Source organism: Bufo gargarizans, chromosome 4 (genome assembly GCF_014858855.1).
Source record: "Bufo gargarizans isolate SCDJY-AF-19 chromosome 4, ASM1485885v1, whole genome shotgun sequence".
In the NCBI taxonomy this organism is placed as follows: domain Eukaryota; kingdom Metazoa; phylum Chordata; class Amphibia; order Anura; family Bufonidae; genus Bufo; species Bufo gargarizans.
In genome coordinates, this window is record NC_058083.1 from 305,222,788 (window position 1) to 305,249,437 (window position 26,650).

Genomic DNA, 26,650 nt, shown 5'->3' on the forward strand with positions numbered 1-26,650 from the left:
TTCCCGCCCCCTAGAGGACCAGAAGGGAGACTGCGACACAGAACAGATACAACATATCCCCACAATGCATCATGGTTTCCTCCTCTCTGCCTGGGAGACGACCGAAGACAAACCAATTATCTCTCAGGACAAAGGGGAGATCACCAATACACATGTGGAGACAACAGGACAGACATCACCATTTAAACACACAATGGGACAATGGGACAATAGAACCACACCCTGCATATTCCTCCCAAGCTGACAAGTTACACTTATTATAAGTTGTTACAACTTTGTGAGGTTACATTGTCCATACATATAACTTACATCAATTTAAACAGTATAACTTGGGGGACAAACCTATCCAAAATTCCCTGGAATAGGTTCAGGGGTTTAAAAGTTACTATGGGCCATAATCCTGAGGCAAGAGGCTTTTACACAGCCCCCTCCAAAACCCAGTGGCGAGGTTGGTTTCGCCACAGTTGTTAATTTAATTATATTGTGCAACCAGTAAAACATGGTACAAGCCTCTATGCAAAAATATAAATTATTTATTATTAGTCATAATCGAACACGGTCGGCCAAACACCATTTCGGCTTGAGCATCTCGATGCTCAGAACATGGCGGTATTCGACCGAACACCGCATGTGCTTGAGCGCAATGCTCGAGTCTCCGCCCCGCACGTTTCTTGGCTGCTAGCAAGCCAAGAAACGTGCAGGTAAGTACTGCCCTCACTGTAATGCAGTAGCCATGTTGGCTGCTGGCATTACAGTGATTGGCTGGCTGGAACTCGTCATCGGGTGCTATATAGCACCCGATGACCAATGTTCTGCTCATTCTTAGTCAGAGAGAGCTGTGGTGAGGAAGGTACAGACAGTGTATGGAGTGATTTAAGAATATTTTTACCACCAAAACTGGTCAGAGACCCAAAGGTCCTTTTAAGGACTATTGTGTGTGGCAGCAGCAATATAATTTTTTAGAGCAAACTGTGCTAAATAGCTTTAACTTTACAGACCCAAAAGTCCATTTAAGGACTATTGTGTGTGGCAGCAATATCTATTTTTAATGCATCCTGCACTAAATAGCGTACAATAGTTAGGCCGCTGCAGAGAGTGACATTAGCTGTGCCACATCTCCAGTGTAAAGTGTGCGCATCCAAAAAATATCTGTGACATCCAGTGCACTTTTTCCATACACGGTGTCCGCTGTGGACAGTGACATTTGCTGCGTCACATCTCCAGTGTAAAGTGTACACATCCAAAAAATATCTGTGACATCCAGTGTACTTTTTCCGTAGACGGTGTCAGCTACGGACAGTGAAATTAGCTGCGCCACATCTCCTGTGTAAAGTGTGTGCATCCAAAATATATCTGTGATATACAGTACAGTGTATTTTCTCAATAGAAGGTGTCCGCTTCTGACAGTGACATAACCAGAGACAGATCTGCAGTGTAACGTGTGCACTTAAAATTTTTATCTGTGACATCCAGTGTACTTTTTTCATAGACGGTGTCCGCTGCGGACAGTGACATTAGCTGTGCCACATCTCCAGTGTAAAGTGTGCGCATCCAAATAATATCTGTGATATACAGTGTACAGTACAGTGTATTTTGTCAATAGACTGTGTCCGCTTCTGACAGTGAAATTACCAGGGCCACATTTGCAGTGTAACGTGTGCGCTTCAAATTTTTATTTGTGACATACAGTGTACTTTTTTGTGTAGACGCTGCGGACAGTGACATTACCGGTGGTAACTCTCCTGTATAACGTTTTCCTCATGTTAAGTACCTGTGACATTCCCTGTAATTTTTAATTAGCCGCTGGTGACAGCATTGACATTATCTGCGGGATATCTCCTGTGTAATGTTTCCACATCCCAAATACCTTTTGATATTTGTTTGCGCATACACTTTCAAATCCTATGTAAAAAGAAATGTATCACCAGTCCGCAAAGATGCTGTGCTGCAGGTCCGAGAAGTGCTGTGGGGTCAATCACGCTTTAAGCAAATATAAATATAGAGTTCGGACCGCACATATCATCCAGGCCAGTATACAAACAGTTTTCTCTTTTTTCCTTCTCCTCTTTGAAAGGAAACCGAGGGCTGCAAATGTCCTTAATATGGATATACTGCAACTAATAAGATTAAGATAGTGTAAGTCCGTACGGCTATTCAGCCTGCACTGCACAGATTATACTTACACAGCGCTATGTAAGCCAAGGCGTGTATGTGGTATCCTCCGTAGTTGGTTGAATTTGTCCTAACAGAGATCCACGTTCACATGCAGTCACGCAGGGTCTAACCACAGACTAAATTCAGATCTACCCCAGGTAAACCTACTGTTATTTTCTTTTCTTAGAGGTTCCTGTGAATATAAGTAGCTCCTACAATAGTGAAGCTCCGATAGTTTTTTGATTTAAAAATTTATTGACATATACTCACAAACATGCTTTTAAAATTCGCATTTAAAATCCCAGCCTCTTAATCACTGCCCGACCCGGGTTTCACTCCTTGAGCTTCGTCAGGGGCACACTTGATCTTTCCCTCCCCCTTCTTTTTATTTAGTAGACTAGAGTTAATCAAGCATCTGATGTGCTACTCCAAACCACTTCTCTTTTCACTACTTTTAACCCTATACTTGTATCACCTAAACCTCACGGGAAAAAACTGCTGCTATTAGGTCCTAATTCACAAGGAGACAATTGTTCTATCAATTTCATGTTCTAATTTAACACGGCTTGCAGGTCAAAGTCTACATTCAGGCCCCCTGGTTGTAACGTGCATAATTCATATATCCACTTGCTTTCTTTTTTATTAATTTTTTCTAGAAAACTTCCTCCCCTCCAATGGTTTTGTACTGATTCCACCCCCATACATTTTAGACCTTCTGGATTTTTTTGATGGCATTTTTTATAATGAGCCGATACACCATGACTTTCAAGTCCTTTTTTAATATTTCTTATGTGCTCCTGCACACGGACCTTCAGGGGTCTAATGGTCCGTCCTACATACTGGAGGCCACAAGGGCACTCCAGTACATATACAACCCCTTTACTGTGGCATGTCATCTCACCCACTAACTCCAACTGTTTGCCTTTTACAGTGCTCTTGATTATGGTGCTATTTTGTGATCTTTCTGTTCTTTTTCTATTTTTGCAGGCAATGCAAAAACCGCACCAATTAAAACTGTTTTTCATTTTTTTTATTTTTATCTTCTGGTCGATTTATCTTTTGATGCTATGAGGAAATATGAAAATTATGGGGATCCGTCTATCGACGCATGGAGTACACAACATTATAATAAGAACTATAATGGATATGGAAGGAATACCAACCATTATCAGTGGCCGAGTGTGATGAGACCATACCAACAGCACTGGCGGCAATATAAAAACAATAACCCATATAAATATACATCTGAAGGTTATCTGCGTATTGGTATGGGCTATATACACTAGCCCTGGGGTAGTAGACACAATGGTAAAACAAATCCAGTGAAATCATATATTTTATGCAGACAAAGTAATCCAGAGTATTATAATGGAATGCTGGTCATAAGTTTATCAACTTAGTCAAATCGGTATATCTCTAGGGAATGATCTAATAAAGAACATAATCACTGTAGTGCCCAGATTGGCAAAGAGCAGAGTAATACATGGTATATATATGGAATAAAGTATAAGGTCCTGAATGCAGCGTACATAAAGAACACAATCACTGTAGTGCCCGGATTGACAAAGAGCAGAGTGATACATGGTATATAAGAAAATGTATATGGAATAAAGCAGGCATCCTCAAACTGCGGCCCTCCAGCTGTTGTAAAACTACAACTCCCACAATGCCCTACTGTAGGCTGATACCTGTAGGCTATTCGGGCATGCTGGGAGTTGTAGTTTTGCAACAGCTGGAGGGCCACAGTTTGAGGATGCCTGGAATAAAGTATAAGTTCCTGAATGCAGCGTACATACCTCGAATCTAATGCTGACCGGAAGAGAGGTGGCGTTGCACTAGGCTAACTGCGCATGTCCGGTATAAAAGGCATTCTAATCGTGTGCTAGTACAAGGAGCGTCTGATCTCATAGATACGCGTGCATGCGCAGTGTTATTCTGCGTGCTGTAATTTTGCTGGGCGGCACAGGACACCACTCTTGAAGTCAGACCAGTGCGACCAGGTGGTCGGTTGGATTGCAGCAGATAATGCTTCCAGTCGGTTAAGCACCACCCTGTCTTCCATCAAGTCAAGTCTCAGTAGCCAAGAGTCTGCTCAACCCAATCCTCACCCTGATCCTCTTTCCTACCACCAATGAGGCTCTGGGCAAGCAAGTGATCCCACACTCGAATATTTCGAGGAGCTCTTTGCAGCGTCATTCCTTGATTTGGCCCTCTTGCCAATCACGCTTAAAGAGGGACAGATCTTGTGCCCTGATTCCCAAACTCTTGAGCATCCACAATCACAAGAAGATGGTGGTGGGGAATGACAATTACTGTTTAATGAGGTAGAGGATGATGAGGCACAGTTGCCAATAACTCAATGGCAATTACTCTCTCAAGAGGTTGATGAAGAGGATGAGACACAGTTGTCAATCACTGAGGTAATGGTTAGGTCAACAAGTCAGGAGGATGAGCAGAGTGAGGAAGTGGAAGAGGAGGTGGTGGACGATATAATCACTGACACAACCTGGGAAGGTACATAGGGGGAGGGATCTGCTGCACCGCAACAGGCTGGAAGAGGCAGTAGAGTGGCAAAAGGAGATTGTGGGCCACACTAAACAGGCCCGCAACTGTTCCACCCCCTGTCGGAAATCTCCCTTGCCAAGGGGTAGGTGTCCCGCAATCAGGCGTTTTTTTTTTTTTTAGGAAAGTGCGGACAACAAAAGAATTGCAATCTGTGCCATACAAAAACGATCAGTGGCGTGAACACTAGCAACCTCACCACCACCAGCATGATCTGCCACATGGCATTAAAGCACTGTAATAGGTGGGCCGAACGCCTGGGTCCACATTCTGTGTCTGCGGGTCACACTACTGCCTCCTCTTCCCCTATGTTACGTGCTGGCCAATCCATTGTCAAAGTCGTAGGCCCGGATGCCTGCCACCCTGCACCTCGACCTTCGCAAGCACCATCAGCGACCACATCCACTTCCGTGTCCCAGCGCAGCGTACAAATGTCCTTACCCCAGGCATTTGAATGCAAGAGCTTTCCAAATTACTATCCCTGGAAATGTTGCCATTTAGGCTTGTGGACACTTAGGCCTTCCGAAGCCTGATGTCGACGGCCGCCCCTCATTACGCAGTCCTCATCCGCCACTATTTTTCAAGGTGTGCCGTGCTCGCCTTACACCATGTGTCCTGTAACATCACACGTGCCCTGAACAACGCAGTTACTGTGAAGGTCCAATTAAACAAGGACACGTGGACAAGTGCATTCATCCAGGGATGCTACATTTCCCTGACGGCACACTGGGTGAATGTTGTGGAGGGCGGGAGCGAGTCGTACCCTGGGATTGCACAGGTGCTTCCAACGCCAAGGATTGCGGGCTCTAATTCAACCTACGTTAGTGGCTCCAACCCCCACTTCTCCTCCGCCTCCTTCTCCACTTCCACCTCTGAATTATCATCTTGCAGCACCAGTCATCCATCAGTCAGTAGCTGAAAGCAGTGTAGCACTGCAGTGGGGAAGTGGCAACCGGCCTTGCTAAAGCTGATATGCTTAGGGGACAAACAGTAGAGATGGCCTTGCCGTTCGCCCGGCTGTCATTTGCAATTTGCCGAACATGTGAACATATGGCGATATTCACATGCGCCATATTTTTTTGCATTGTGAAGAACTTTGACCCATGACAAATCCATCAGGTGGGACAGGACAGCCAATTGAGACACATGTACACACCCCTACCCTATAAATTAACCAGATCTGACCGCCATTTTATATTCAGTCTTTTGCCAGTTTAAAAAGAGGTTGCTGTGTAGAGCAGGGACAGACTGTTAGAGAGTATAGAGACACCAAACGCTAGCTAATAGGGCCAGAAAAGTCCTTTTAAGGACTGGTATAGGTGTGCTATCAATAGGCGTGTCATACTAAGGGGTGTGATATACTTATAATGTACTTTCTAACATAGAAAGTTTATTATAGTGCATTTGTATTGTCCAGCAGTTGTGTGCGGTTCTGCTGTGATACTGCAGCCATACAGAGTACCAAACGCTATTGGAACAACTAATTTCCACTGGTGCAATATACCAGTTGCCCCCCCAAAAAACTGAATGAAGCAGGGGTGTGATATACCTATAATATAATTTCCATATAGTACATATGTAATTTGCAGGAGTTGTGTGCGGTTCTGTTGAGATACCCCAGCTATACAGAGGGACAAACGCTATTGGAACAAATAATTGCAAATGGTTTGATATAACATTCCCCCCCCCCCAAAAAAAAAAAACTATTGAGGCAGGAGTGTGATATACCTAGAATATACTTTCCGTATAGTGCATTTGTAATTTGCAGGAGTTGTGTGCGGTTCTGCTGAGATACCCCAGATATACAGAGGGACAAATGCTATTGGAACAAATAATTTCAACTGATGTGATATACCAGTTGCCCCCCCCAAAAAACTGATTAAGGGGTTTGATATACCTGCTTCCAGCAAATAATCATTAAGCGGTTCTTTATACCTGCTTCCACAAATACTGCTCTTCTATATGGACTTTGTCACAGGGTCATTTTGAAAATGACAGGCAGATGAAGAGGCCAGCCATTCCCCTGGGGTGGTAGGGGTCGGGAAGGTGTACTAGGCCAGAGCCTAATTGGGAAGTTGGAGAAGGTGCGTGCGATTATGTAAAAGGACGCACCAGAGTTGGTTGAGTGGCTTACTTAGCCTTATGCTTCTGCACCCTCCTCATCCTCTGCTTTGTGCACCCCCAAAGACATCACCACCATAGCCCCTCCACTTGAGTGATAAGAATTATCACTCAAGTGGAGGTAGCAACAGCCGCCACTCAGTGATCTGACGACAGTACCCAGATCAGCCCAAGGAGGCTGGTCCCCGCTATTGCTGCCTACTTCGAGATCTCTAATGTCAGTGGTGGTGAAGGTGATGATGTATCGATGGACGTCGCGTGTTTGCCCAGAAGAGAGGAAGAGGAGGAAAGTTCAGAGGAGAGACCGAGCAGCAGATAGTGAGGAAAAGGAGGAGAAGCAGGCAGTAGTCGCAGTGCACAGGAGGCAAAAAACAGACTGCAAATGTATTAGGAGCGAGCCATCCACCATGTACGGTCACATCTTGCGCTCCCAGGATGTCGACACATGGCTCCGCAGTATGGGCTTTTTTTAACTTGTCAGTTGCTGATAATAGTGCTGCCATCTGCAGCCTGTGCTTTACACGAATAAATCCAACACTCACATAGGGACGATCGCCTTAGGAAGGCTCCTGGCCTTCCACCCCCGAGCCCAGTGGGAGCAACAGCATCAGAACCCACAAAGCCACACTCCTGGCACTCCATGTCCTGCCTCTTCTCCTTCTCCTCTCTCCTCCTATTTGTCCTCTACTCCACCTTCCAACGTCCCATTGTTGCATTCACCTGGCACAAAGGCTTCTGTGGCCCAAATGTTCAAGCGTAAAAATATGATGAAGCCAGAAAACCCTCTTGCCAATCGGCTGACCGCTGGCTTATCGGAACTGCTAGACTGCCAACTACTGCCATATAAATTAGTGGACTCGGAGGCTTTTAGAAAATATTTCTTTCAGAAGGCCATCCAAGAACTATATGGCCACGCGGCAAGTTAATATATCTCTGGCACACAGTGTCGGTGCCAAGATACATCTGACCACAGACACGTGGTCTAGCAAACAAGGGCAGGGATGGTACATAACTTTTACTGCCACTGGGTGAACCTTCTGACGGCCGTCAATAATGTAACCGTGACACCCGTGTGGATTTGGTGTTACCACCACGGATTGCATGCAGGCCTACCTCTTCTTCTCCTTCTCCTACTACATCCTCCGTCTCCTCCTCGGCTGACTCCTCCTTTTCCACTGCTACCGCCTCTTCTGCTGCACCCCCCCCCCCCAACTCCTCAGAACCTATTTGACATGCCAGGTGAGATGTTGCCTTGCTGTGCTGCGGCTGTTGTGCTGCGGCTGTTGTGCCTGGAAGTGAAGAGGAGCAGGAGCAGGATGATGAGGAAGTCACAATGCTGAATGAATTCCCAGGGGGGGCTACTCCATCTGAGACAAGTCAGTAGGAGTCTGAAGAGGAGTCAGAGGAGGATGGTCCCTGGGGGGAGGAGGAGGAACAAGAAGAGCAGGCTTTAAACTTTTCTGGGATCCCTGGTGTTGTCCATGGATGGGGCAGGGAGACCGAGGAAGACATTTTCCTGGGTGATGAGCAGGAGCCAGGCCGCTCCACTGTTTCCAATTTAGTGCAAATGGGGGCCTTCATGCTCCAGTGTTTAAAGAGGTACCCCCGTATAAAAAGCATAAAGGGCAAGGACCAATACTGGGTGGCAATGTGCTTAGACCCGCAGTACAAACAAAAAATGGCTGACATGTTACCAGCATCACAGAGGGCTGTCAGAATGCAGCATTTCCAGGCCTTGCTGTGAGAGATGCTGCATTCTGCTGTTCGTCAGCCACCCTCTGGATCCAGCCTCAGTGAACGCCTAGACAGATAGGCGTCCGACTACATCGAGTTAACGGCCAATGTGGATGCTCTGTGAAGCGAGGAACCCCTAGACTACTGTGTGTGCAGGCTTGACCTGTGGCCAGAGCTGGCACAAATTGTCATGGAATTCTTGGCTTGCCCCTTGTCGAGTGTCCTGTCCGAAAGGACGTTCAGCGCAGCAGGGGGTATCGTGACTGATAAGCGCACTCACCTAGCTCACGACAGTGTGGACTACCTAACATTTCTAAAAATGAATGAGGCATGTATCTCAGAGGAATTCAACACCTGTGATGGCCACGTTTAATGGAATTTCCTCAAGACAGCCCACAAATACCCGCCACCTCCCAGAACAAAACATGGTCCCTGTCTTAGGTAAATACAACGGCATAAAAGGCCTTTTCTGTTTGTTGAATGCCTAATGTTTGGGACCTCTGAGGAATTCAACACCTGTTACGACCACGTGTTATCAAACGTCAACTATTATAATTTGGGCTTTATTCAAGACGGGGGATTTCATTAGCCATGTTTTTAATCCAATTTTATATTTTTTGTTCTTTTAAACATATGTATTTGACATGTATTTGTATTGGCCTGCAGTAAAATTGATATCTAATGACCGTCTAAAATACCTCCAGCCACATAATTACTTGTTATTTTCTGTCCGGTGAATGCCTAATGTTTGGGGCCTGTACTACATTTGCCTGCAATAAAATTGATATTGAATGACTGTCTAATATACGTCCAGCCACATAATCACTTGATCATTTATGTACGGTAAATGCATAATTTTTGGGGCCTGTAATCTATCTGGTAAACAGTAATATTTTTATACCGTGACCGCCTAATTTACCTCCAGCCACATTGTCAATTGAGCTTTTCTGTACGGTGAATACCTAATGTTTGAGGCCTGTACTACACTGGACTGCAGTAAAATTGATATTTAATGACCTTCTAATATACCTCCAGCCACATAATTATGTGTTCTTTTCTGTCCGGTGAATGCTTAATATTTGGGACCTCGGAGGAAATCAACACCTGTTGACGACGACCACGTGTTATCGAATTATCATTTTTTTTTTTTTTTCAATAGGGAGGATTTCTTTAGCCATGCTTTTAATCCAATTTTATATTTTTTGTTCTTTTAAACATATGTATTTGACATCTATTTGCTCTGGCCTGCAGTAAAATTGATATCCAATCCATCTAATATAGTGATGAGCGGCAGGGGTCATATTCGAATTTGCGATAGTTCGCAAATATTTTGTAGAATATTCGGTGAATATTTGCGAATTTGAATATTCGTTATATTCTACAATTTTTTTACAAACAAAATCGACAAGGTAATGATTGCGTAATATGCAAATTTTCGTAATGCGAATGTTCGCAATTGTTTATTGCAAATTTTTCAATTGCCGAGCAAAAACATGATTCCTCCCTGCTTCTTGCTTGTTGGCCAATAAATCATAGCACTATATCGAATAGATTTGTTTTTTCAAATATTTGTCATATTCTAAAACAAAAACGTATGTAGAGCAATTTAACTAATTGCTATAATCTTTTTTTTAATAGTTGTATTTTTTTTCCAATCTGAGCTTTAGATGAGAAAAATATTACAACTATTAGACAAAGAAGATTATAGCACTATATTAGCTAAATTGCTCTAAATTCGTTTTTTTGTCGAATATTCGCTATATTGCTATATATTCGTTTTTTTAGAATATTACGAATATTTGAAAAAAACAAATATATTTGTTTTTCGAATATTCATAATATTCTAAAACAAGAATATATAGCAATATAGCGAATATAAAAAAAAAAAATAACGATTTTTGCACTTGTAAGTATTTGGTGGCTGCAAATATGACCTGAAGGTTTTTCAGGTTTGCCTGCCATTAAAGTCAATATGGCCCGCCGCAATCTTGCGGTTCGCGAACATTTGATCGCGGTCACGCAATTGCATTTGCGAATCGTTCTGGCCGATGTTCGTCCATCACTAACAGAAAGCACACCACCGCAGAGCTGTGGCACGGGATAAGAGACCAGAATGTTGAGTGGCTATCGCCACTCAACTTAGAACCAGGCATGGTTGTGTCTGATAATGGCCATAACTTAGTGGTGCCTTGCCCATGTCTTAAACTTAGTGGTTCAGCAGTTTCTCAAAACCTACCTTCAGCTGGCCTGTCAACGCTTTAGCAGCGCTTGATATTGCCAGCTCATGGGCTGTTGTGCGACGTGAGCAAGCGCTGGAACTCTACGTTCTACATGTTGGCCAGGCTTTGTGAGCAGCAGAGGGCAGTAGTGGAATACCAGCTGCAACTTGGTCGTCGCCTTTCCAGTCAGCTTCTGCTATTCACAAGCGACGAGTGGGCATGGATGTCTGACCTCTGTGGGGTTTTAAGAAACTTTGAGGTATCAACACAGATGGTGAGCGTCGATAACGGTATTATCAGCGTAACCATCCAACTTCTGTGTCTACTCAAACGCTCGCTGCTCACAATTAAGGACAATGCTTTGCATGTGGAAGAGTTGGGGGAAGACATTACACAGGGTGATAGCCAGACCACCCTCAGTTTGTCTTCTCAGTGCGAATCAGATGATGAAGAGGAGGAGGAGCAGGAGACGGTTGCCTCCACTAAAGAGGTTAGTACCCATGGAAGTTTAATTCCACCTGTTCTGCATGGGTGGGCAGAATAAGAGGAAGAGGATGAGGAGATTGAGACTGATCCTCCTGATGACGACAGCGAAGTCTTGCCTTTTGCAACTCTGGCACACATGGCTGACTTCATGTTAGGCTGCCTTTCCCGCGTATTTTACTAATTTTTGACGACACAGATTACTGGTTGTTCACCCTTCTCGACCCCCACCACAAAGAGAACTTCTCATCTCTCATTCGTCTGGTGTAGAGGACGAGAAAAACGGTGCAATATTAGAAGATCCTTGTTGAAAAATTGCTCCAAAAATTTCCATCTGACAACGCTGGCGGCAGAGTCTGTAGTTCCTTGGCCAACCGAGGAGGGGAGACAAGGGGAACACACATCAGTGCCAACAGAGGCAGGGCAACACTCTCCAAAGCCTGGGACAGTTTTATGACACTCCACCAGCACCCTTACCCTGATGCTTGGCCTAGTATCGCAAGGTGATGAAGGTGGTGGTGAAGGAATACATTGCAGACCGTGTCAGCGTCCTCAATGATCCCTCAATGCCTTAAAACTACTGGGTGTCCAAGCTGGACACGTGGCACGAACTGTCTCTCTACGCTTTGGAGGTACTGGCCTGCCATGCCACCAGCATTTTGTCTGAGCGGTTATTTAGTGCTGCTGGTGGCATTATAACAGATAAGCGTATCCGCCTGTCAACGTAAAATTCTGACAGGTTGACTCTTATAAAAATAAACAAGGCCTGGATTGACCATGACTTCTCGCCTCCACCAGAGGAAAGCTGATGAACATTAAGGCACTTTTATGTGTTGTTTATAATGTACTGAATACACTGTATCCCCATGCACCCCTTCCACCACAAACAAGGGTATAAGGTTGAATCTTCCTTTTCTTATCATCCTTTTTTTCTTTTATCATATCAACATCTGCTTATTTGTCGCATATAATGCCCTTGCATAACTGCCCTTCGCATATAATTTTTTACAGGGTCCCCCCCCCCCCCCCCCGCATGCAAGCCCTCGTATATCATTTTGTTAGAGGGTCAGCTCCCCAGCATGCTCTCACATACAATTTTTTACCGGTCAGCTCACTAGCAGGCCCTCGCATATACTTTTTTAGAGGGTCTGCCAGTGGCATTTCTAGGTCAAAACATTTGGGCCTGGGCCCGTGATGTTTTCTTCCAGGCCCTGAATGTCCTGCCTGCCTGTTAGATATAACTGTATTGACATCCTTAGGACGGCAATACAATTGAATCTAATGCACTTCAAGAGCTGAAGGACCTGTGATGACCTCACAGGTCATGTGATCAGTTCTAAATGCAGTTGCTGAAAAGGACCTGGGATGTCACCATCATGTGACCAGTGCAGCAGAGGATGGCTCAGCAGTGAAGAGAAACCCTGGGAAGAGGCTGAGGTGAGATCTGCTACATGGGGAGAGGTGAGTGAAGATTACTCAGTGTGAGAGGCAGAGCAATGTTGGGACTTGTAGTTATTTAACTGGGACTGTATGTTAAGGCTGAGGGGAGGGAAGTTATTTACATGGGACAGTGAGGTGGAGTGATATTAATTACATGGGACTGAAATTCGGAAGTGGCTGGGTAGAGTGATGTTATTTACATGGGACTATATGTTGAGGGGTAATGTTATTTATATGGGACTGCATGTTTAAGGCAGCTGTGGGAGAAAGTGATATTATTTACATGGAATTGAATGTTAAGGGATAATGTTATTTACATGGGACTGCATGTTGGAGGTGGCTGGGGAGGGATGATTTTATTTACATGGTACTGTATGTTGAAGTTGCCTGGTGGAAGAAGTGATGTTATTTATATGGTACTGAATATTGAGGAGGTGATGTTATTTACATGGGACTGTATGTTGGAAGGGGCAGGAGAGATGTTGTCATGTTATTTGGGACTGTATTTTGGAGGGAGCTGTGGATAGAGAGGGATGTTATTTACATGGGACTGTATAGTGGAGGGGATGGAGAGATGGTGTAATGGTAGTTATATGCGACTCTATGGCAGAGGGAGGGAAATAGTGCTATTTACATGTGACTGTATGGCAGAGGTGCTGAGGAATTTTAAGGAGGAATATAACTACAGGGGTCACTGCAGGTGGCATTATAAATATTGGGGTTCTTCAGGGCGAGCATTATAACAGTAGGGGGCAAAATAACTACAAGGGGGCACTGCAGGCGGCATTCTAAATACTTGAGGGTGCTTCAGCGCGAGCATTATAACAGTAGAAGGCAGTATAAATACTGGGGGCACTGTGGGGGCATTTTAAATCTAGGGGACATTAGGCGTTCTTATTACTACTGGGAGCTCTAAAGGAGGGATCCGCATTATTTCGACTAAGAGCACTATGGGGGCCTTATTACTACTGAGAGGTCAGTAGATAGCTTTATTACCACTGGGGGAATACTAGGGAGCTTTATTTCTACTGGAGGCTCTGTGAGAATATTATTATTAATACTGGAGGGCTCTTCTACTAATGGAGGCACTCTTGGGGAGCATTATAACTGTTGGGTCAAGTAGGAGGCAGTATTACTAATGAGAGCATTCTAGAAGGAAATTACTATTAGACTATGAGGAGTAATGTTACTATGGGGCACTCATTTTTCGTTAGGATAGTATTTGGAGGTACAGAAAAGTAAGGAAGCTAAGATGTCTGTGCGTCACACTCTGCAGAGACGTAGCGGCTGAGAGAAGTGTCCAGACCAAATGGAGAAGATGATGACAGAGAAGATCTACATCCGAGGAGACGTCATCTGGGAGGCCCTGGATGTGAGAGGTATAGCAAGTACAGTAAAATGTCTTCAGTGCTAGTGTTTGCAGGGGGTGAGATGCAGTTGTTCAACTTAGAGAATTGGGCCATATACATTGGTGCTTGGGCCCCGGATATTTTGAGACACTAGCAACGCCCCTGGGGTTAGCACACCAGCAGGCCCTCACCTACAATGTTTTACAGGGTCAGCTCACCAGCAGGCCCTCACATTTAATTTTTTACAGGATCAGCTCACCAGCAGGCCCGCAACTAAAATCTTTTACATGGTCAGCTCATGAGCAGGCCTGCCCCTCAAATCTTTTACAGAGTCAGCTCACCAGCAGGCCCTTGCATATAATGTTTTACAGGGTAAGCTCACCAGCTGGCCCTCGCATATAATCTTTTACAGGGTCATCTACTCTTCAGGCCCTCACATATAATGTTTTAGAGGGTCAGCTCACCTGCAGGCCCTCACCAACAACCTTTTAGAGGTCAGCTCACCGGCAGGCCCTCACCTACAATCATTTAGAGGGTCAGCTCACTAGCAGGCCCGCACCTTAAATATTTTACAGGGTCATCTCACCAGCAGGCCCTCGCATATAATGTTTGACAGAGTCAGCTCACCTGCAGGGCCGCACCTCAAATCTATTACAGGGTCAAATCACCTGCAGGCCCACACCTAAAATCTTTTACAGGGTCAGCTCAACTGCAGGCCCCCACCTATTTATACCTAATAGGTAATTTGCGAGCATGCTGCCTTGCTTGGATGTGGTAGTCGTAGCCGTTTCTCAAGCTCCCTCTCCGAAATCGAACCCTGATTCCCCGTTACCCATGATCACCATAGTTGGCACTGAAAATAACATTGAAAGTTGATAGGGCAGACATCCGAATGGATCGTCGCCGTCACAGGGAGGTGGGATCTGGCCCAGGTAATCTAGAGTCACCAAAATAGCAGCAGACCCTTGGCCATAATATTTTAGATGGTCAGATCAGCAGGCCCTTGCTCCAAATGTTTTTGAGGGTCACCAGCAGGCCATAAATCATAATTTTTCAAGTCTGTGTATTGGAGTGCCATTTTCTTCTAATTTTTGGCAGTGTAGGAGTCCCATTACGTGAACAATTGTACCACAATGTGAATTGTGAATGAGGCCCTTCTTTATGTGAGCGGAGTGCCTTTTCCTTATAATTTTTGCAGCACTTTATATACAAGTAAATAAACAGAATAGAATGTTTACTAACAATTTTTCCTCTACAATCGATTTTATCTTCGGTTTTGTGCGTATTATTGTCAGTCTGTAAAAGTGGCGTACTACTCGGACAACATCATTCCCAGCAGCAACCTGGGAGTCCGATCCCCATGCGGTTCCCGAACATTTTCAGTGTTGTTTCCATCAATTTCTGACCTTTTCCTATGAACCAGGCACCCTCCCCTCTTCACGGGGTGCCTGGTTTAATGCTCGGATTCTCCCATTGACTTCCATCTACTGAGCACCCGAGCATCCCGATGTGTTCGGCCAGAGCACCCAAGCACTTTGGTGCTCGATCAACACTATTTTTTATACGATAACTTAAAATATAATCAAAGCTTAATCAATAGAAAAAAATAAATGATATGCAATAATACACAGTTATATGCAGTGCCCTAAATTTGCCACTAGATAGCTGTAACATGACTACCAGCGTTCCATATCACCTCTCAAGCATAAAAATTTAATACAAGAGTCCCAACAATTATGAGATATACACAAGAAACAAAATATTTATTAAGGTAGATACGAACCCTTGCTCTGCTCAAATTATGACGAATCTCGGATATCAGGTAGTATTGCAACACAACTTATATTAAATTATTAGGCCCGATATTGGCTATGGAAAATCTTTGATTATTCCAATCAGAGATTTTCTCCAATATCAATATTAGATCTTTTATTCAGTAATATGCATCTTTACTGATTAGTGATAATATGGGTGTAGCACTTTTTAACATTATACATCCGCACCAAAGCGGAAGTTACTAAATATCAGGCCAATTAATTCAATCAATACTACACATAATACACTTAAATGTTACCCGAGAATGCAGAGGATATGCAGTTTAAGGGAAATTAGCTCTCAAGTCTGTTCTGTTCATTGGTATTTTCCTCCGGGGTGTCTCTTCTCTCTTTTTTTCTCTCTCTTCTTTTCTGTGTTTCTTTTCCCTTCATGTGTGTGTGGTTATGATCACAAATTTATCAGTTAGACACACCTTCCTAACTTGGAGTTTTCAAATCATTGTCTGTTAGGCGTGTACATATGATAATGACTGTGATGTCACTATATCACCCAGAAGGCAATTCGGCTGTTAGTGTAATGTTACTCATTTGTACCTAGGTGGCACTATTGCATAAGCTATTAGCATCATACTAGTTAGGGTTAAATGTCCAGGTCTGATTTCGTCTTACATTCCATACACATAACATAAGGAATCATAAATCAGAGCTAAGGGATTATCTTTGACAGATGGACCAATTAAAACACAGATGTTTGGATACCATTTAAGACATTTCCCAAGCTACAAAATTTATGGTACCGATAAGAATATAATGGACCTTGTGCTATCACAAACATGTGTGTCTCCTCTGTTACTCCGAGGATTGGTTATTAGTTAAAATAACACCATCTTACTAACAAAGTTTACACTTAAAATTCTTCTCATCATGCTTTAGGAGTGTATGCGTTCCTATTGAGAAATATATAAAATAATAAATGCATTGACGTCTTCATAATATTTAACAACATAGTACAATACATGTGTCCTATTGATTATAATATACTAAAAACTAAAGTTCACTATACATGTACATATACATAACAGATTTTCTGCTTCATCAATAGACATGAAACCATAGGGATAATTAGTACCAGATGCGTCTAGAGAATATCCTTATCTCAGTCATAAATTTATAAGGAGACAAGAATGACTCTTCTCGGACAGGTACATCTACAGAGAAGAAATTATATAAACTGTGTCCTCTCCATGAACTTATTTTGGCCTACTTTAAAATACATACGAAATGGTGAATATAACACAATATGGACTATTATATATCAAACACACTATAATTATGATATTTAGATATAAATGTTATACACCTATGAAAAAGCACAACAAGCTACAGGGTGATAAGGAAGACGAGGCAAAGGACCAAGACTCACCGTGGCAGTATGCAGTGGAGATGAAGGCAGGGAGTCCCTCCGAGTCACTTGTGCAAATGCTTGCAGCGGGTTATTTGCCGTTCGGCAGAGGGATGACTTCTTGCTCTCCACCTTGTTGGACCCTCACTACCGGTCCAAAATGGGGGCCTTTTTTACACCCGCTGAGAGGGAGGACAAACTTAACTACTATAGAGACATCCTATGTAGTCAGTTGTCCGCTGCCTATCTGCGTCATCGTCCATCCTCTAGCAGGTCTGACCGGAGGGCCCTATGCACTCATGTTCCACTGCCATAGCTGCTGGGGGGGTGGCAGCCTGGCAGGAGCAGTACCAGTTCCATCAGTATCAGCCTAAGGCCTGAGTCTAGAGTCACTGATGAGCAGCTTTCTTCACCTGCCTAGAGAAGAAACTACTCACCAGCATCTAGTCATAGAAAAGACCTGAACCAGCAGGTGTGGCATACTTGGAGTGCATACTGAAGATCTGCTGGACTAATGGACAGACAAACTGGATTTCCATGGTGCCACACCAACACTTTGACAAAATAGACCGGTTTCTTCTGGCTACCTGCCTCAGCTTCTATTCTGATGCTGCCACCTGCCTGATGCCACACATCTGATACCAAGTGCTCCTCCTTACACCCACCATCATCAGTGGGTACTGTTATTGCCACCCACCTCCACCTCACTGGGTCACTCTGTGGTCTTCTAAAGCTGCTGCTACCTCCACAATATGTCACCTTACCACTCTGTGGTCTATTGATGCTGCTGCTACCTCCACAATATATCATCTTGCAGCTCTGTGGTGTCCTGATGCTGCTGCTACCTCCACACTATGTCACCTTGACACTCTATGGTCTCCTGATGCTGCTGACTTCTCCACACGATGTTACCTTGCCACTCTGTGCCCACCTCATGCTGCTGCCACCTCCACACTCTGTCATTGTGCCACTCTGTGGACTTCTGATGCTGCCACCATCTCTGCACTCTCGCATTGTGCCACTCTGTGGCCTCCTGATGCTGCTGCCAACTACACAATCTGTCATTATGTCACTCTGTGGCCTCTTGATGCTGCCACCATCTCCAGACTCTGTCATTGGGCCACTCTGTGGACTTCTTATGCTGTTCCCATCCTCCCAACTTCATGACTGGGCCACTATTTAGCCTTTTTGGCTGATCTGTCAGAAGTAAGGAAAAATGAGATGCACAACAGATCCTCTGTGTGTAGCAGCTGTAAGGCCTGTATGGTCCAATCAGAATTGGCTTATGATTTGGTAACCAAAAGCAGGAGTGGGTACAAAACACAGAAGACATGCAAATATTCTGTTCACGTGTCGAGGCTTTTGCCAGGCCTGGGTTTGCCATGGCAGCCATTGGCCCCCTGTCACCGCCGCATGAGGGACCAATGGAGAGGCAGAGGGAGCCCCCTGCCACTGCAATCCTTGTATATGCTGCGGTCAGCGTTGATCCTGGCATATAAGGGATTAATCCACCAACATTGGCATTTACAACGACACTGGTGGATACAGCAGGGGCCTGCCTATCAGTCAAAACCAGGTCATTGCATTATTTAGGCATGCACAGCTCCTGTGCCTATCTGTTTATCATGACGTAGTAGTAAATAAAAGGTAGGCATGTCACTTGCCGTGATGACGTACTAGTATGTCATGGGCCCTTAAGGGGTTTATTGCAGATTGTACTGTATTGAGCTCTCCCATTTAAAAGATGCCAATTGCGCCGCCCCTGTAATTTAACCCATCATATGCGGCATTCAATGCTGATCGTGGTATCTGAGACTTACATTCAGGTGTTCAGCGGATAATCCAGGATTTAAAAAATATATATATATATATACCCATCACATTCATGGCCGGCATGATCACTGCTGATATCATGATGCCACCACGCATGGCCAGTGTGATCATGTGGGGATGTCTTTAAGCTCGCCGCAAGTCCTTTGACTTTTTTTTTTCAATCAAGACAGGAGCGGACGGGCTTTTTACGATCAAGTGGATAAGGTGAGTATATTTTTTTAAACTTTTAGCTAACATTTGGAAAAAATTATTAGTTCCCACAAAGCATGAGGAAATTTGATTTGTGGCGTATAATTTTTTTTCCTGAAATTCGGATTAAAGTCCACTTTGTTTACTGTACTTCGATTTGCTTAACACGATAGAAGATGGTTTCTTAATTATAATGCAAATAAGAGCTTTATTGCATCGAAGGGTAGGTCCTCAATACACTGAAAGACCCTAGCCCCACAGTGTACCTTAGCTTCCTTGCTTTCAAGTTCAGGCAATTCCTCCTCCCCTGGCTGGCAGGGCCAGGCATCACCAGCATCCTGAGAAAGGACAAGCCCCTTGAGCTGACAGCTTGGAATAAAATGGTACATAGCTTGTTCTAGCTTACTTAAAAATAGCCTCATGTACTAACTATAGAATTACTAACTATAACGATATGATTTTCATTTTTTACATTATTTATGGGAACCCCTTAATAAAAACAAAATGGGATTCATTTGAATTTTAGGCTCCAATGACATTACTTGTAAATTCATTTTATTCTAGATTTCAAATCTAGAATTTCCACTACAAGTATTTCTTCAAAGCCCTGCTAGCTTTACTTACTGCTTTATCAGCTTGATTAACTTGAGCCCAAATTATTTCTCAGTAAAATTGAAATTGCATTATATTTTCCATTAATCTTAGATGCAGTTCCCATTTCTTGTGGTGCTTTTAATTTTTAAATTTTTTTCTCTGTAGTAGGTCAACCTATTTTTCTGATACAAGTGTTTGGTTCCATTATGAAGCTTCTTTTTTCTAGTGCTTTGTGTTCCCAGCCTAGAGATACATAAACAGCGGAATTCACCACAGATGACAGAATTCTTTCCAGTAGTCATTAGTCATTTTACTTGTTTATGTCCTCCAGCTGGCTGTTGCAGAACGTACCAACTCCTTAACCTTCATTTTGGTCATTACTGGTGTCACGAGGGTGTCAAGAGCCACGTCTGACTCTGTTATACCCGGGGTCAGGAAGTCGCAGCGGGTGGCTGCGCGCTCTATGTCTAAAGATCACGGTGTTTCTTAGTGTTTGTTTTCTGTGTTTGCCTTGCTATCCTTTTTGTCTCACTCAGGGATCCGTAGCTTCTCCTCCTCAGCTGTTTCTTGTCTGCCACTCCCAAACTCCTTATATTCTCCTCTCACACTTCTCTTGTTGCCAGTTATAGAGCTTCCTGCCTGGACATCTATACTGACCCACTGGAGCTGAGAATCTGGTTGTTGTTCCAGAGTGCTACCCTCCGGATCCCTGTTGGGCTTTTGTTGTCTCCTGTTGTTGCCCACCTGGGATTATATGTTTAGTTTGTATTGTCTGTCCTCCCCTTGGTGTTTTCCTCTAGAGCTAGTGGTGCGGACTAGTGTTCCCACCGCCCTGTTCACTATCTAGGGCTCATCCTAGGGAAAGCCAGGGTTTTAGGCACGTGATCGGCGTACGGGTGAGGAACCCGTCTAGGGACGACAGGGCAGCCAGGTGCCAGACGCAAGGTGAGTCAGGGGTCACCACCTTCCCTCTCACTAGGGCAGGGCCTCCCTCTGTTCCTCCCTCCGTGTCACGTATGTGACAGTTACGCCGATCGTGATAACTGGTCAACTGTTTTGCTTTGATATGTCATTTCATAAATGTTGGCGACTATGTATGCTTCATTTCTCTACTGTAAATAGTTGAGATATAACCTCCTGGCACACTGGAAGTAATCAATTGGAGTCGGGTTCCCACCCCGTATAATAATAATAGAAAAACTCCAGTTGTTTTGTGAATCAAATGGTTTTCTGTTTATTTTGACATGCGGCTTCAAAGTGACGTTTCGGCCTAGATGGCCTTTATCAAACCAATACCGCTGTGGGAGGCTGTATCAATAGATCATGCGCTAAGTAGGTGATGGCGTGTGTCCACACGTCTCTCTGGGGATGCGTCCCCAGAGAGACGTGTGGACACATGCCATCACCTACTTAGCGCATGATCTATTGATACAGCCTCCCACAGCGGTATTGGTTTGATAAAGGCCATCTAGGCCGAAAAGTCACTTTGAAGCCACATGTCAAAATAAACTGAAAACCATTTGATTCACAAAACAACTGGAGTTCTACTGTAAATAGAACATTTCTTTGGATTCCTTAGATATCACATCTCTATAGGACAGGATAATGTGCATTGATAACTGACAATATTGTTGAATCTGCAATAGAAAAACAATGGATTGAATAAAATAATCAAATCTATATTTAAAGAAGTAAGATTGTAAAATCACTAATATATATATTATACAATATTCCCAGGAATATAAATCATACAATATTATGTTCCACGATAAGGTCTCATGTCACCTCCATGAAAATATCTGTGACAAGATGATCAGTGTTTCATTCATGAAGATGTCCATGCAGGGACCATGCAGATATGCATTGTTTTGCCTAATGGTCAGTGAAAGACACAGACAGAATATTAATGCCATCTGTGTTCATTCACTGGTTTTCATATACCCATATACTTATGGGAATGTTCGGTCCACATCACAGACCAAAGTAGTGCATGTCTTTGTTGTTTGAACCATGGTCAATGGAACAGGAAAAAGGTGTGAATAAACATATTAAAATCAATGGATGCCTGTGCGGACAAATAAAGCAGGATAAAATCATACTTTTTCCTATTGTTCAGTATTGCTTTCAACTATTATACATTTTGGTGCTATCAAAGTCTGAACTATTTTGCTTAAAGAGGTCATAACATGGTGGCTGATAAAGTACTGGATTACCAGATTACTTCACTAATTTGAGCATTCACCCAGAATGCTCAGATGAGTGACGGAATCTAGAAAAGCTGGGTGGATTTTTATGGAATGGTGGTTAGGTTGGAAGAAGGATCTGCCATTCCCTCCCCACTCCAGTACAACACTAATCCCTAGCCTGAGACAAATCAAGGTGTAGCTGCTTTGGGTATAGACACAGGGCTAAAATGCTCAATTAGTTTCAGGGCCTGGAGGCTTCAAGATATGCTGGCTGTGAAAAGCCTGGTCCCCCAAGTTTGTATTGAATTACCTAGGTGATGTGAACTTCTGTATAGTTAGTGTCCAGACGGGCAGGTGTTGTGTTTTGTTTTTATGTTCCAGTAAACTTGTTCCAAAGTGACCGAATAGCTATGGCTGCCGCTACAATGTGTTGGACAAAATACTGTAAAGTATGGGTTGGACATTTTAACCATTGCAGCCTATTGAAGTATTTCATTGCTAACCCCAACCCCTATGCTCATATCTTGACATAGTATTCTAATTTCATACATGTATGGTATATCCACAGACCAAGTCATACATAATGAATATATGCAAGTCCCACTGCTGAACCCTCACCTATTTCTTGAAAGTGGGGATAACCCAACATGCCTCAGTATCTATGGTTCCAAAATGTATTTTTACAAAATATTGACCAGTATTGTGAAAACCATGTAAAAGTGGCTTTAAGGTATAAATGTTTTTTTTTTTTTTTTGGTTTAGAACTGATTTATATTTGCTGTACTGAAATACTATGCAAAATGTATATTTTATGATGCAATATTTAAAATATTTCTACACTTTAGCCACTAGTTTGGTTACTTTTTAATTCCACTTATGAAAGTCCTTTGGACCTAAAACAGTGTCTTCACTTCATAATGAAAAGATAAAAAGGTCAGTAAAATACAATACAGTGAAACAGTAAAGAATTATGCATTTCTTTTATGTGCCTCTATTGCTGCTTAGAACATATGCTTTCATAGGAGGGAACTTGGGCAATATCATGATAAATCTGTGCTGTAATAAACTGAGGTGAGTATGTGATTTCAGAATTAATAAATTTACTTTATGCCAGGCTGTTTCAGTTTGGTACTGAATAACTGAGTTGAAAGACGCTAGGCTGCTATACACAAACTAAACTGAATAATATAAAATAGTTGTGGTCTATTCCAGCAGTAAAGGGATTAGTGTGTTCCTTCAATAATGAAAAGGGAAATATAATCATCCTTGTCTGCAGCAAACGATGTGGCCAAAATGAGAAATCTTGCATCATCTAACATTTTATAGGGTGAACACTGTGAACTGTATATCAATGAGATCACCTCCGCTATAAGAAGGAACACAGAGTGTATGATGTAATTGGTAACAAAACTGAAATTGTGCCACAACTGTAGCAAAACAAGCTTCAATTAACTCTAAGAGATTTGAAGAAAATCAGGCAGCTATATGAACATTTGCCTGTTGCTAATCTCTGCAGTCTAATTCTTACAATAGACATACATTTTTATTTTTTTTTAAAGTAGACTTTTCACTTAAAATATTAACCCATGAAAAGCATTTAACACTAGTATGACCATTACTCCATTTAAAATCCTCCTACAGAGGTGCTTAAAAGTTTGTGAGCCCTTCAGAATTTTCTAGATTTCTGCATACATTTGACAGGTCCGAAAAGTAAATAAAGATAAACAGACAAATGAGTCAAATGAGATTTTGCATGGTGTCTTCAATCAAGATGGCTGCAAAAGATGAGGTATTTTTTTAGTTTTTTTTCTTACCCGGTGAATTCCTGAAAGACCTTAATTTTAATCTCACTACATACAAAGGAATATGGAATGCGCTTTGTGACAAAGTAATTAGTCAAAAATGAAATTTCTTTGTGAAATTTGGGGAAGTAGCCAAATCAAATTTTTTATAACTTTGTTAATGACTACTTTTAGAATCCGGTGTGACCCTCCTGTTGCTGCAATACCTAGCTAAATATTTTTGGTAGTTGATTAGTTCTGAAAATCGACTTGGAGGAGTCTGTGCAAAACAGCTTCAACTATTATGTTGATGGGCTTCCTCCCATGAACTGTTTACTTCGGGTCCTTTCACGACACTTCTATTGGATTAAGGTCAGAACTTTGACTTGGCAATTCCCAAATTTTAACTTTGTTCTTTAATACCAGTAGGACCCAGCTTCGCACGGGTATATTTCATCTATTTCATTTAATGTTTGTGTGTGTCGTTGAAAGATATCGACATTATCCCCCATAACAGTGACCTCCACAACACTTCAACAGCCCCCATTAACAAAGACCTCCACAGCAGGACATTATTGTCTTTAATTGACAGTATATAAAACCCCCACAGAATTAGTATAAACTTAAGATCATGTATGTTACATTAGCCTCTACAACAACGCTGGCTAAGAGTCACAATCAAAATCATATTAACTCACACATAAGCTGTCTTACACTAAGAATGTCACAGCGCCTAAATGCTGCCAGTCCCCACTCCACTATGTGCGTTTGATAATACTTGCTGCTGTTAAATATCTGCTCCTGATGACGTGCAGGGTCACTCTTGCACAGAAATGTTTTGAGTGGTAGATAGATACAGAAACAGCATAGGGGACGAGCGTACCAGGAATAGTGTCAATGAGAGGACACTAAGTCATTTATGTAGACCATACTATCTTAGTTCTGGTCCCTCTAGCTGTTTCTATAATAGGCAGTGAAGTGCAGCAATTCTACTTACCGGCTCCATACAGTGACGGTTATTGGAATATATGTGCTGCAACAACATTGTGACTGCTACAGTATAGTGCAATGTTGAATGCTATGGGTACATGGCTGCTATTACGGGCTGATGTAGTGTAACCCTTGTTTTATAGGGTATATGAGGTACACTCAAGCTTTACATAATCCAGTGAGCTTGAGATTGGAAGCATAAGCGCTATAATTCACTACACCTCTCCACACCATCTGGGGCTATACCCCGCCTGAATAGCAGAAGCTATAAATGAGAGGTTGTGACTCCAATTTTAAGTGTAACATTTAATAATGATTTGTTATTTTCTTTTTAACGTCCTAATCAGGCAAGTTTACTAATGTGAATATTGGGGACGTATACCGTTTAATATTTTCAGTTGTATTTACAGTAAGAATGTCCTATGTTGCCTATAACAACCAATCAGAGCTCATATTAATGATCTGTAGCAAAATAGAAGCTGAGCTGTGATTGGTTGCTATATGCAACCTGATGACTATCCAGGCTAACTGCCACAACAGCCAACAGACAATGGCTCCTGTAGTTTGGCGGTTAGGTTACTAAATGTATTTTTTGGCAAATAATTGGAAAGCGTGGGGTGAAACTTTCCACTCAAAACATAGTCCATGATGTTCCACGAGTCACAGGAGGTGGCAGTGCAAAATTTTGTTATTGTAAATGCGACATACATACACACACTCAGCTTTATATAATAAATTAACCATTCTTTGGTTGCACAACTTGTGTGCTTAGGGTTCTTATCTTGCTGCATGTTTTCTTGACATTCACCTCAAGGATAGATGTCCTGACATTTTCCTTTAGAATTTGCTGCCATAATTCAGAATTCATTGTTCCATCAATGATGGCAAGCTGTCTCGGCTTAGATGCAGCAAAACAGGCTGGAACTATGATACAAACCTCATATTTCACATGTGGATAAGGTTTGACGTTAGAATATAGGGGGTCATTTATCAAACTGGTCTAAAGTAGAACTGGCTGAGTTGCCCATAGCAACTAATCAGATTCCAACTTTCATTTTGGACAGCTCCTTCGGAAAATGAAAAGAGGAATCTGATTGGTCGCTATGGGCAACTAAGCCAGGTCTACATTATACCAGTTTGATAAATGACCCCTGTAGTGTTTTCTTTTCTCTAAACATAGTGCTTCTCATTTAAACCAAATACATTTATGTTGGTCTCATTTGTTCACAAACATTGTGCCAGTAGCCTTCTAGGTAATTTTTAACAAACTGCAGATGGACGGCAATGCTATTTTTAGAGAGTGGTAGCTTTGTCTTGGTACTCCTGCCATGCATACCATTGCTTTTCAGTGTTGTCTTGATGGTAAGCTCTTGAACATCAACATTAGCTAATTTAATAAAGTCATTTTGTTTCTTATAGGTTACTTAGGCTTCCAATGTAACCTTGCAGACTATTATTGCTCTTTGCTTGATCTATGTTGGTTGACTACTCCTGGGAATGGTAATAATGGTCTTGAATTTTCTCCGTTGATAAATAGAGATGATTAAATCTATTCTTAAACTCAGATATTCTTCAAAAAATTCCAATTCTACTGAACACAAATAGGAGAGAGAGACAGAGAGAAGGAAAAAGAAAATGAAAACATTTTGATTCAGGTTAAATTTATTTAGACCTGAGTAAAATCGCATGGTTGTTACGACTTAATTGGGCCCAAATAGAATTGAGGTCAGATGTTACATTACATTGAACAAGATAAAAATATGTTTTTTTTTTCTCATAGTTTTTATAGGAAGTTTCCAAAGAGGCAATTCAGGCTGTTTCTAAAACTATAAAGGCAA